The sequence below is a fragment of the Neolamprologus brichardi genome, chromosome 14 (assembly GCF_056152115.1).
Source record: "Neolamprologus brichardi isolate AB-2024 chromosome 14, ASM5615211v1, whole genome shotgun sequence".
NCBI classification, from domain to species: domain Eukaryota; kingdom Metazoa; phylum Chordata; class Actinopteri; order Cichliformes; family Cichlidae; genus Neolamprologus; species Neolamprologus brichardi.
In genome coordinates, this window is record NC_142117.1 from 9,100,743 (window position 1) to 9,113,831 (window position 13,089).

At 41.5% G+C, this 13,089-nt stretch overlaps 1 protein-coding gene across 5 annotated transcripts in view; it reads left to right on the top strand.

The window, feature by feature from the left end:
• Positions 1 to 3,739: 3,739 nt before the first annotated feature.
• LOC102794731 (SPRY domain-containing SOCS box protein 4-like) overlaps positions 3,740 to 13,089 on the top strand; it is a 47,362-nt gene continuing 38,012 nt past the window's right edge. For 2 of the 5 annotated variants that reach the window (XM_087850765.1, XM_087850766.1), the window contains exon 1: positions 3,740 to 4,127. The gene's annotated coding sequence lies outside the window, so the exon portion shown is untranslated. Of the gene's footprint in view, positions 4,128 to 8,399; positions 10,725 to 13,089 lie in introns of those variants that run through there. The other 3 variants (XM_087850767.1, XM_087850769.1, XM_087850768.1) reach the window with 2 other exon arrangements.

Here is a 13,089-nt window from a genome sequence, read left to right on the forward strand (position 1 = left end):
AGACTGCCAACAGACTGCCTTCATGTTAACCCTGCTTAACCATAAATTCACGTTTAGAAGTAACAGGCTTTATTGCTGTTACAGTTAAAAGTCAGAGCCTGTTGGTTATATGACAGCCATCTAAAAGTTTGCTAACGTCATCCAAGAGATCCAAACGGACATGATGGGCCGTACTGAATTGTCCTAATTAAAATATTCGAGTGTAAGAGGAAGAGTACATTGATTCTTTTTGAAAAGATACATTGTCTTGCTCTAAAAGCCTCAGAAGACATGACTTCTGTGCAGCATAGTTTATCATTTATGTCTCATAATGTGATTTTACAATTACATTAGAATAACTAACTTAACCAAAGAACAGCTCGAGAGTACAGATTTTCTGAATAAAATCTGAGGCTGGGGAAATAGAGAGAACTCTGGGCATCACAGCTTAGCTCGTTACCTCCCCTAATAACCAGTCCCAGATTAACATTGGAAAATGGATGGATGGAAAATCTTTGGTCTGTGTTGAGTCTTCCATTGTTTCATTCTAACCCTGAAATGCTACAATCCGGTAATTGGAAGCTGTCTGCCTGTTGCAGGTTTATATGAGGGTGAAGCACTAGGCTCCAGATTCAGACATGCAATCCCCTCTCATCTTGCTTTAGATGTCTTCCATGGCTCATACTGTCAGTGAAAAAACCACAACTCCGGCATATGGCTGACATGCACAAGGCATTATGCACACCACATTGCGTGCATGGATTAAAAAGGAAATGCATTTGCTCTCTGTCTCTAGCTCTTATTCTTCCCCGAGCACTTAAATCTTATATTGTTCCTGGATCTTAAAAGCCACCCAAAACTAATACTAAGTGTAGCTTTTTGCATCTTAGGCGCGACTGTCTGTGGCCTGAGAATCTCCAGCCATGCTTGTAGGTCTGTGCTGTAAGGTTGTTCTTAGACTGCATTCTGGTCATGTACTTCAGGCCATAATTATGAGTTTTAGGGGGAAAACCACTGATATCAACTTCCGAGTTGCAAATCCCAAGTTGGAAAAATAAGGGGCACAGAAGCATTTCCAGTTAGCTAACTGCAATGTCAGCAGCACAGGATTGCTGACAACGTGTCTGCACAGATACCAGTGCTCGCATTTCAGAATGAACCAATATTTATACTAATACAATTTAAGTTTATTTAAGTGCAACTGTCTATGAAACACATTTTTAAACCTGTATTGTGTTTTAACGGCCAGCAGAGGGAGAGGTCTCTAGTTTTCAAGCAATTGAGATTACTAAAGTATTTGAATTCTTGGTTTACTACTGATTGATTAACTCAATAAATATTTTACTAATGGTTTTATGATCTTATTCACCAGTTTTGAGTGTTTATAAATCAAGAGGTTCATAAATGTTTGGTTTGCCCTAGCCAGCGTATCATATCATACAGGTGTACATACAGTGCTTAGACCACCTGTACACAGCACATGTACTCAGAATAGTTTAAAATGTAGAGCAGTGAACCTCACAGAGAAAAAAACATAAGCATTGCAATAAATCTTCACTAAAAGTATTTTATATTAAATGGGAAATGAAGCAGCCAGAGCTTTTTTTAAACGTTTTTTTTTATGTTAATACTGTAATGTATTGTTTACATGCACACACACACACACACACACACACACACACACACACACACACACACACACACACACACACACACCTGTTGTTATATGTTTAGATTTTTCAGGAAGAACTAGTTATTTGGTGTCTGGAGCACCATAGACAGTACAGATTCATCCTGTGGGCAGCAAGACCCAGACAATTACACAGTTACAGAGACAGTAATTCAGCCACAGCCTGTTGACTGTGGACTTAAAAGTCAGACTGACAGGTTAAATTTAGAGACATTTCTTTCTGTCTGAAACACACAAACACTTACATCACTGTATATGTGAATGTAAAGTGATGGGAAATACAGCCAAACCAGGACAAAGTACTTCCATTTATTTTCTCACAAGCAGCTATCCTCATGATGATTCTGTGACACCACTTCGGCTGTAGGGACACTGTCCAATTATGGTCGGCCACACAACCTGGTCCACGGAGGGATTAAAAAAACTCAGACACAATGAAGGTGTGACACATGAGGACTGGATAGAGACAGATAACCAGAGGGAATGGTAGGCAAAAAAGATTAGGATGGGGTGTAGATGTTGGGAGGTAGAGAGACAGAGACGACATAATGAAAGGAAGTGAATGAAAACATCCCATGTTAAAGTGTCTGTCAAAGGACTCGCAGAGGATTCGGTGTGTGCTTGGTGAGAAGAGCCATGGCAGCGTCTTCTGAAGTCAGCACTGAAAAGCAGGGAGACACACACACACACACACACACTAACTTTCACAACTCTCACAGCCTCTTTCATAGACAATAGATACGCTCTTACACAAGAGTAGAAATTCACTGCTTGCACACTCACACAGCATGCAGCATGAGTCATGTTCGGTTGAAGTTGCTTCTGCCTCAGCTACATCAACTTTCTGACTTTATGAGTAACAGGCGTTTTACTGTCTAAGGTGACAACTTGAAGATTGATAGGTAGATATTTTCATGCTTCTTTCAGGCTAAGTTAAGCACACCATCTCCTGACTCCAACTTCATATTTAACAGACAAACACGAGGGGTGTTATTGATCCCATCAACTAACTTTTCTAGAAAGAAAATGAAGCGTGCTTACCAGACAATGTTGAATTATTCCCTTAATGACTCACTGCAGAGGAGCAAGGGGGAAAAAAATCAGCTGATTTTTATTGACTGACAATCTGATCTGGGCTGTGTTAAACCCATCAGCTTCAATTCTCTGGTCCTCTTCGGAATTGATTCGAGGCCAGCTGCTTAGGGAGCCGGTGGTCTACTTTCTACAATGAGCCTCATTTCATCCAGACCTTTATTACTCACAGAGGCTTGCTTGCCCGTGTTTCCGTACGCTTTTAATACCGTTGCAGGTGAGATGAGCACAGATGGAATTGGACTGGGACGATGGAGAGGGAGTTAATATTGATATGAACTGGCATTAGGTGGAGTCACAGTGGTTACTGTGAGCACACCACACCTAAATCCAAACAAACCAGTGTGATTGTCATTGCCTGAACTGGTTTGGCTTTTGTGGCAAGGTGCATTAGAAGTGAGAAATAAGCTTGCTGAGCCATTAGTTTTGGATAAATCCATAAACAATGTCAGCTTTAAGTTATTTATTTAAGTATGCAACATTAATCAACGACAAAAAAGATCAGGAAATGTTCTATGGAATGGTTGGATTACATATTGTGTGTGTCACCAAGACATAGTCTCAATTATAGAAATATTTTCTTATGAACTTTTTCATAACAAAAAGTAGAACCAGTGCTCCAAGTTCACGTTAATACACTGCAAAGGCACTGAGCCATTGTGATTAAGCTCAGCATAAAACTATGTAAGGCATGAAGTGGTCTCCACCCTGCCTCAGCTCTAAACGCGAGAGTGTAACAGGAAGTGCGGAGAAGCCGACACACAAAATAAAAGCACACCTTCAGGGAAAAAATAGCATTTGGCAACAAAAGCTCACAAAAACACTCCACGACGTCGTTCGGTGCGTGTTCTTATAACTCCGTGTCTCTAGACTGGACACAAATTCGCTTTAAAAAAATGCCGTTTTTAAGTGAAACGTTTCTCCTCGGGCGTCGTGACCGGAAACGCTTTGCTGGGCTGCTAGCTTAACGCTAGTCACCTTTTCTTGATCCCGACCCTCCAGCCAATCAGCGGCTGTCAGGGACACATGAACGGCGATAATATCCGCGGAACAGCCGCTGCAGGCAGGAGGAACAAAGAAAGCCGCTCGCTGTTCGTAAGGCGTCCTTTCACTTCGTCAACACGGACGTATACCGTGTTGGATTAGGTCTGTGTGGGTTTTTGTTTGTCTCGTTTTGTCTTTAGCGTAAAGTCATTACCGTAACTATTACATGTTATTCTACGTATTAATTCCGAGCAGTCGTTTTCACTGAGGAAAGAGAAAACTTGGCGTCGTGAGAGGTGGTTTAGTTTTTTTTTTTTTTTCGTCGGGTCGTCTTTCTCGAAACCCTCCAGCTTTGGATGCGCTTACCGGAGGTCTGTGTGTGGTAAGTTAGTTTTTCTTTTTCTATCAGTCAGAAACTACAGAGTCTGTAAAGGACGCTCGTCGCTTGGCATTGCGGGAATCAGAAAACTCCTCGAACTCAAACTTTGCCTGTTTGATTTCTGAGGCTCGCGAAAGCGACGTTACCTTCTTCTCACGAACAGCCCGGAGACGGGAGCGTTCTCCCGAACTCCACTAATGTTCGGGTCTTTTTTTCGTGCTCCTCTCCTTGATGACAGACGACACAAAGAATAACTAAACTTAAAGGTGTTTTCTGAGTATTTCGGCATAAGCGCTTTGAGAGCAGGTTGGTCATTGTTATGTTTAAGGCTAACTTGTTGAACAGCTAAGACTGGTGCTTCAGCTGGCGTATATAGGCTTTGTATACTCATATAAATGGCTTCGTAGGGAGTCAGTCGTGCCCGGATGCATTAAGATGACATTGCTGCAGCATTAAGTCAATCGACCTGTATTGTAGTTGACTAAAATGTGTCAACACCAAACTATTTTTGTCTTTGCTGTTTTAAAGGATCATGCATGAAACTAGTTTTCCTTGTGTTTAAAAACTGCTTAAATGCACCTTTTAAGCACAGTTTTCACCACCTGAATGCCTGAGGTCTTGATGTTTTCACATGTGTGCTGCCTGATTGGTTTAATTTCGCTAGTTGGTGAACTTCTTTTTCTGAAACGGGCTGCTTTCCATGTGAGCAAACAAGGTAGGTAGCAGAGTGTGTTTCAACCAATTGCAGCTAGGCTGTTTGACTCCATTCAGTGGCCATTTAATCTTAAGCCTGCCTGCTATTCAAGGCTAAACGCCTTGCCTGTAACCACACCATCTGCTTTGCCCTCCAGGGTATTGTCAGGCTACTGTCCAGATCAAGTGTTATGGGAGATTTGTGTGGGTGGACCACAGCAGATGGTAAGATGGAGAGCATAGCTGGCTGATGTGGCAGCTAGGCAAACCATTGTGGTGGTTGGTTGGATCGTGTTTTTTAGTTGTCAACAGTGTAAAAAACAAAAGCCAGAATCTTTCAACAGGCAAGCACTTTCCACAGCTCCATCAGAGGCAGCACTGGACATGGTGTGAATGTTAACTAGCTTCCCATACAGTACAACGGCAAGCTTATCTTCTCCTAATAGAGGGGCTAATGACCCCTGCACTCCACTTCCAGCCATCTGGATTTCGACCCTGTGGCTATCATGACGCCAGCTCACCTCCCTTTGACCATGCATAAATGTAAACATGGCGTTAGAAGTCAGCAGTTGAGTTCTGATTTGTTTAGTATATATTATGGGACATCTTCAGTCATATAAAATATAGTGGCCGCTTCATGGATTTTAAAAAGCAGGGAATTGTTGTTTCTTCAGCTTCTGTATTTTTTTTATGGCTGATTGGAGCCCACTGACTGTGGGGTATGTGTGTGATAACAGACCGCCTCTGTGACATAGTTTAACCTGCGTAAGTAGACCTTACTTAATGATCAGTGATCTGGATTGATTTTTAGTGAGTGGGGTCTTTGGATGTGTATTCCCCCATATAGGAATCTCACCAATTGGTGCTATGAGGTTCACGAATGCAACATAATTGCTCATCACATACTAGTTTTGTAAAATCTTTATGATAAACTGATCAGATTGTGATAGATAAATGAATTCTCCACCTTCAGACTATACTGAATGTGTCTTTGTTCACCAAGGTACCAACTACTGCCATTTATTTATCCACATCTGATGCAAGCCATAGATGCCTTGTGACTTATGCAGAAGTGGTGCAGTAGACCAGCAGTCCCCAACCCCCGGGCGTCGTACCGGTCCGTGAGTCGTTTGGTACCGGGCCGCGAGAGTTGAGGCTCAGGTGTGAAATGTATAGTTTTCAGGGTTTTTAGCGTTATTTTGTTACCGTTTTTATCGTTTACTCGGTTTTCCTGGGTCTTTTCACGTGTGTTATGAATAAATTTTATTTTTTTTGGTACCGGTACTAGTTTTATTTTGTTGTATTTATCCGCGACACCTTAAAGGCCGGTCCATGAAAATATTGTCGGGTATAAACCGGTCCGTGGCGCAAAAAAGGTTGGGGACCGCTGCCCTAGTGGACTCGCGGATGTGGCAAGTATAAATCCCCTTTTCTATTGGACCTACTTGGATCAACTCGGCATGGTTCGCTATGGTTTTCAGGTTTTTCCATTAGGTCTTAGTACCTGGTTCTTTTGTTAGTACTAAAATGTGATGTCTTAAGACTGCATGCCAGTGGTCTCACTTGATGAATTATGAGAGTGACTTATTCATGAAAACCACCATTTTTAAAAAAAAACAACAAAAACCTGGCAACAAGGGAAAATGCAACAAAAAACAACGCTGTGGTCGCTGAGTCTGATGAAAAGCCCACACACCGAGCAGCAGGTATATTCTTGCCTAGACGTCCACCTTTTTTGTAGTGTTGCGGGACACTCAGATGCGTTGCTATGATGACAGTCATGCACGTTAGGTAGTACTGGATTGTAGTGGAAAACTAGTCAATCTGAGTCGAGTTGTGGCGATCCAAGGTGAGTTGATCTGAGTAGGTACTAATGGAAAAGGGTCTTTAAATCCACTTGAGTCAGTCTGCACCAACAAGTGGAAATTCTTCTGTGATGTGACTCTTTGCCAAAAGGGACTTGACTCGGCTGGTTACCAGAATATACTGGTTAACCTTGAGTTTAACCAGTATATTTCTGGTTAACTCAGGGTTTCCATAGGTGAGAGTGTGCTGTGGAGGGATTATTGGTCTCCCACTCCAGCATTTGTCTCCAGATCGCTCAGTGTCTCATGATTCACTTATGGTAGCATGCACAGGATAGCCATCAGCTTTCTGTTCTCCCTGAGGCAGTCAGTCCCTTTGTGTAAACATCCTGTGGTGATGGCAGGCTTGCAGAGACTGGTGGTTGTCTTTGTGAGATGGACTCTATGGTCGGTGTCCAACTCATGTCTAATGTTAAAAGACCCTATGTCCTCGATCACCATCAAGGACACAGGCTCAGGCTTTTTTTTTGTCTTCTTTGTGTTATTTTCTTTTTTAAAATTTTATTTTATATAATGATCATATAGCATTAGAACGTTTGTTTTAAATAATTACAATATTCAAGAAAGTAATTGCAATTTCTGCCGTAAGTGAGCAGTTGTGCTAGTCAGGCAATCATAGATGGCGTCATTATCACAAGCTTGTACAGAATGCTAAAATGTGCTTTGATGGTGGTTAGAATGTCTGTATGGATGTCCCAAGTAAAATATAAATGTGGGACACGTGACAGAGCCTGGGATGACCGATGTGGATACTTTCCAATGAGTAATTCAGACATTGTCAGGAAAGAGCACTGTGCTGAAATAAAAAAGCAACAGATGGGTGTGTAACCCAATTTTCAAGCAGCACTTGCAATGCTCATAATTTTTTAATGGGTGAAAAAAATGGATTGAAACTGTTAGGAGACACTTTCCCTCCATAGACAAAAATTGAATACTGTCTGTCCAGTACCTGCTGGAGGGATTCCAGCAGAATTCCACTTTTATCTGTCCGGTTAATCCCTCCATCCCACGCTCACTTTAACAGAGACTTGGACTCGGTAGTAAAGATGTACACTCAGAGCCCAGGCTGTTTCAGCAGAGCAAGGCTGTAGTCAGTGTGTCTGATGCTGACTCAGTAGAATGTTAATGTTGTGAAATCCCATTAAGAGCAAGCCAGTGCTGAGCAGGGCCCAGCCTGGGCTTTACGGGACAGCAGGTCATTTTAAAAGGCCGGCAGTGTCCCTGTGTTTGCACTCTTGTAATAGAATCTAATTACTTGAGTGGCTCACAGTAAATTGAACGGCTCTTAAATTGCTCCCACTCATGTTTAGTTGCTCTTCAAGGCAGTTTAAATGATTTTTTTTCTTAACAAGTGTTACTGATGGAGGATAACAGTTTTCAGAGAGGCTTTAGTCCAAAGGGCAAATGCTGGATGGATTTGCCCTAAGGCTTTAGCCACTCTTGTTGGCTGGGGTTGGGGGTGGAGAAACAAATCCACCTATTGTTTTTGTTGCCCTGTCCTGATAAGGGTGATTGAACAGCAGGGACTGTATGCAAAGCAGCATACATTCCCACCAGGTTCAGCTGTGACTACCACTGGCTTTCAGATGGGTCGTTTGTGGCCTTTGTCTGCTATTGAATAATAGGAAAGGCACACGGTCTCTATCATGACACTGATAATAGACTGTATTGATGCAAAGCCTCTTCTTTTTTTTCTTTTTCTTTTTCTTTTTTTTTAAAGCAAAAGGTTTCCTTTAATATGCTAAACAATTGAGAAAACCCTGCTCATTGCATTCTTACTTCAGGCACTGAATGTATGACTAGAACATCAGAATACTGCGTGCCACCTGGTGGTACCTGGTGCTATTTAGGGTTTGTATTTTTTTTACCCAGCCCTTCAGGCACACCAAGGATTTTCTCAGCAGAGTGTGTAGAGGGAGAGACAAAATACCAGGGCTGTTTATCTTTCACATCTAAGAAGGATGTGGTGTAAAGAGCTCCTCTTGGAAAAAAGTTTCCACCCACATTTCTGTACTTTGCACAGAAGCTGGGCACAGTGTGTATAGAAATACAAACTCCTATGAATGAAAATTACTCTTGTAGAGCTGCACCCAAATGTTCAGCTACTTAGGATATTTGTTCACTGGTTTTATTTTGGGGATGTCATGATCATCCTGTAGTCTCTAGTTTCCTGTCTTGAAACGGTCTATAAGCCAAGCTTTCATTAGTTTCAGCTAGTGCTGGGCGATATGGAAAAAATTGTTATCACGATATGAATTATTTTATATCACGATATACCACCTGACCTGTGGTCATCGGGAAAGTACGCAGTCTGTAAACAGCGAGCGTAGAGGGTGCAGTCTTTGTTAATGAAATGGAAAGTTACGCTCATGTAGGGCTGCGTATCTCTGCTCATCCATAGGTCAGTCGTCAAGGCATAATGCACGACACTGCAAACATCCTTCTCTACTTTGGCCCGGCATGCGTCATATAAGCGGGGCAACTCGACTTTACTGAAGTGCTTACGTACCTCGGATCAAGGACTTTGACGAGGTCATGAAAGCTGTCCTTCTCAACTACATAAACAGGGGCCATGCCTTTACAAATGTAACGCGAGATGGCTCCTGTGGTTTGTTTATGGCGCTGGGACGTTTTCTCATAAGGGCCTTGAGTGAAAGACTGTATCTTCGGCTGGCTATAGTTTTTCTTTTCCCAACTTGCTGCAAAGAAACAGCATGTGCATCAAAATAAACTATTTCCAACAGTGTAATCTGAGTTCTAAGAATCCCAGAAACTATACAGAAAAGCATAAACTCAAACATAACTTTTAAAAACACCAGCATAGGCTTATAAGGCCCTGAAGGTAAAAAATTTAATTTTCCGCAAAAATGACGGCACTTCCGGTTTCGGACAGATAATGACAGACATGCGATATTTCGTGCTGACCTATATTCCAACGTAGGAAGTATTATGAACAGCTGATCGGATCGGCAAAACTTGTTTCTGGATTATGTTTTTGTTGCTGCAAGTGCTTTTTATGCAATTTTTGCAAAGCCATATGTGGAAGGAAACCATGACCTAGGACAAGCTAATGGCATAAGATGTAAGTACAACTCCTCCGGTTTCATATGCAAAAAAAAATATTGCGCTAGCTTACGTGGTTCCAGTTCTACAGGGATTTAAAAATAGTTAGGCAAAACGGAGCGTGCCTGCTCCGACCGGTTTTAAAGGGTATGATATATTTTGTGTAATAATTTATAAAATTGGTTAGAAACGATAGAAGACAAATGGCACGATAGACACTTTTCTATCGTCCACACGATATATCTTGTCATATCGCCCAGCACTAGTTGCAGCTGATTACTTCCAAAAAAAGTATTTATTTTGCTATTAAGCAGTAAGATCTTAAGTTTGCCTGCGTGTGTCTTGATCTGTGGATCACTTTCAATAGTTGACTGCAGCTCTTTTGTTGCTAACACTGCGACTACAGTCTTCTGAGGCATTCAAGCCCCATTTGGCTCTCTTTGTCTTTGCAGGCAAAGGGGAACCAACTGTGGTGTAGGAAGGCTGTAAAATGCCCTGTGAGATGGGCTTTAGGGTCAGAAACGCCCCCAAACTTGGCAACTCATTCCATCCCTCCTGTTTTTAATTTGAATTGCATTTAAAGTGCTCCTGTCTGTGATCTCTGCATGATTTCCAAATAATCAAGATTCCATTATTGATATAAAGATGCAAAACTACCAGATTTATCTGATTGACCCCACTTACCTGTCTGTAGCAGTATATGCGGTCTGTGCTGTCTCTCTTTAACTGCTGCATGCAAAACAGTGTACCCAAACCTCTGGGTCAGCACGAGGCCAGAGTCCACATACACAGCCTCAGTGAATCATCTCACCTCGGATAACGTATTATGCAATGGTGTGTTTGTGTATGTTGGTACAAGAAGTGCAGACGTACACAGCAGCCTGCTGTCAGCTTACTGAAACAGAATTGAAGTGATAACAGGAGGGTGGTGGATGCATTTTGTCAATATGCTGAAGCAGAGGCATATGATTAACAGAGTGTGAGTAAACCAACTCTAGATGCAATGTTTCACTTTGTCGATAGTCTTGTGGCTTTTTCATTTGGAGCTGTGCACTGACTGTGGTAAATCTTGTGGCAATGTGATAATTGTGTAGCAAAACCTGTATAAATTGTTGTGGAGCAGTCACCAGCTGTGCTCATTTCATGATAGTGGCCTTTATGTCCAACTATCCATGTAAATACTTATTGTGTTAACAGTCAGTTTCTGACAGGAAAACATTCTACATGCCACTGAGTTCAGATGAACGTGGTTCAGACTTTCCCTCTCAATAAAGGAAGTCTTTTTAATCCTCATGGTTTCTAACCTTGTTTACTGCTTTAGTGGTGCCTAGTCAGTGATTTGGACAATGATATTTATTTATTTTTTTGCCACCTGCAGTTGTTGTTTGTGTGTCCCTGCCGATCAGGGGGCTAACTTGGGCATTGAAGAATATTCCAGTTCTTTGCCTTGAGAAACTCTTGGGTTGCTTTTGCAGTATGTTTTTGGCTCATTATCCACCTGAAATGTGAAGCACTGTCCAATCAATTTTGCAGCATCTGTCTAAGTCTGAGCAGAGAATATAGTCTTGTACACTTCAGAATTGATTCTGCTGCTTCTATCAGTTGTCACGTCATCAAAAACACTAGTGGCCCGGTTTCACTGGCAGCCATACGTGTCCATGCTGTAAAATGTCTCCACCCTGTCTGACAGATGATGTGGTGTGCTTCAGATCAATAGCTGTTTCTCCCCTTGTCCATACTTTTCTTTCTATCATTCAGGTACAATTTTATTTTGACTATCGTTTGTCCAAAGTCTAATCTGGCAGTATTGTTCTTGAGTGAAACCTGCAGTTACACCCTCGCTATTTCTGTTTATGAAGGTGTTTCTTGACGGTATTATTATTATTATTAACTTACAGAACTTTCTTTGAAAGCACTTTATATCTTCAAAAAGCTTTTTGAATATATCCATCCGTCCATTTGCTTCCACTTATCCTTTTCAGGGTCGCAGGGGACGCTGGAGCCTATCCCAGCTGTCATATATTATTTGAATATATTATGTTATATTATATTATATTTTGAATATAAAAACAATGCAGAAAAAAACTGATAAAACAAAAGGGAATAGTAATATGAACCAGTAAAAACTTTAGGAATAGAATTAAGACCTTAATAACGATATGCCTGCCCCCTCAAGTGCTCTTAACTTGGCTAGATGTTGTGACTTGTTTTTCTTTACCATGCAAATAATTGTCTTTATTAGGTGACTTCAAGATTGTATTGCGATATTTCAAGGAAGTTAAATTAAAAAAATGAAACATTTTGTCTGATTGCAGCTTGCAGGGAATTAAATGTATTGATGCAGACAATATGAAGGGAAGTTTCCATCCTTTTCTCAGTTTTCTACCCAGAATGTTGCATTATCACTCAAGAATTTTAACCAGCTCCTTAAACCCCTCCAGGACCACCATGTAATTGTATCAGTAATTTATACAATTGTGGCTCAGGGGGTTGGGAAGCGCATCTGTAACCGGAAGGTCACCGGTTTGATTCCTGGACTCTCTGTCCTGGTCGTTGTGTCCTTGGGCAAGACACTTAACCCTCCCGCCTACTGGTGTTGGCCAAAGGGGCAGATGGCGCGATATGGCAGCCTCGCTTCTGTCAGTCTGCCCCAGGGCAGCTGTGGCTACAGCAGTGTGTATGTGAGAGTGAATGAATAGTGGCATTGTAAAGCGCTTTGGGTGCCTTGAAAAGCGCTATATGAATCCAATCTTATTATTATTATTATTACATCCACCACATGCCTGTCATATAAGGTGGAGATACCCAGTCTTCCGGCAATGCTTAGTTGATTCATTTGCTTACTTTTTGGTCTCAGGTTGCTAGTATATCATCTTTGCTTGGCTTCATAGCTTGGTTTTACTCATTAGTGTGTTTCTATTTTTTTTTTTTATTTTTTTTTTTTTTACGGGGAATAATTTTCTTACCTGTTTTGCAAAGGGTTGTGCTTTGAAAGACATCCAATCACTTGTAACCAGTCCACTTTCATAATACTGAATTAAGCTCTCTTTATAGTCATTGAGTGATAGGCAGCTCTCGCTCTCAGACATGTTTGGGCTGCTAGAGAATGTAAACAACTGATGTCACTTTAGCATTGATATCCGGTCTTTAAGTCTGATGTCATTAGCCGTGCCTGGGCCCAAACTCTGGACTTGGGGACCTGCAGCAATGATCACTGCGGCATCGCTGAGAGTTAAAAACTGTCTAAATTCTTTTGTCTGTAATAAAATGATCAGCGTTGTTGCTCTACCAGGTGTAACAATTAAGTTTAACATCCAGGCATCCACGAAAACCGAATTTCTGAA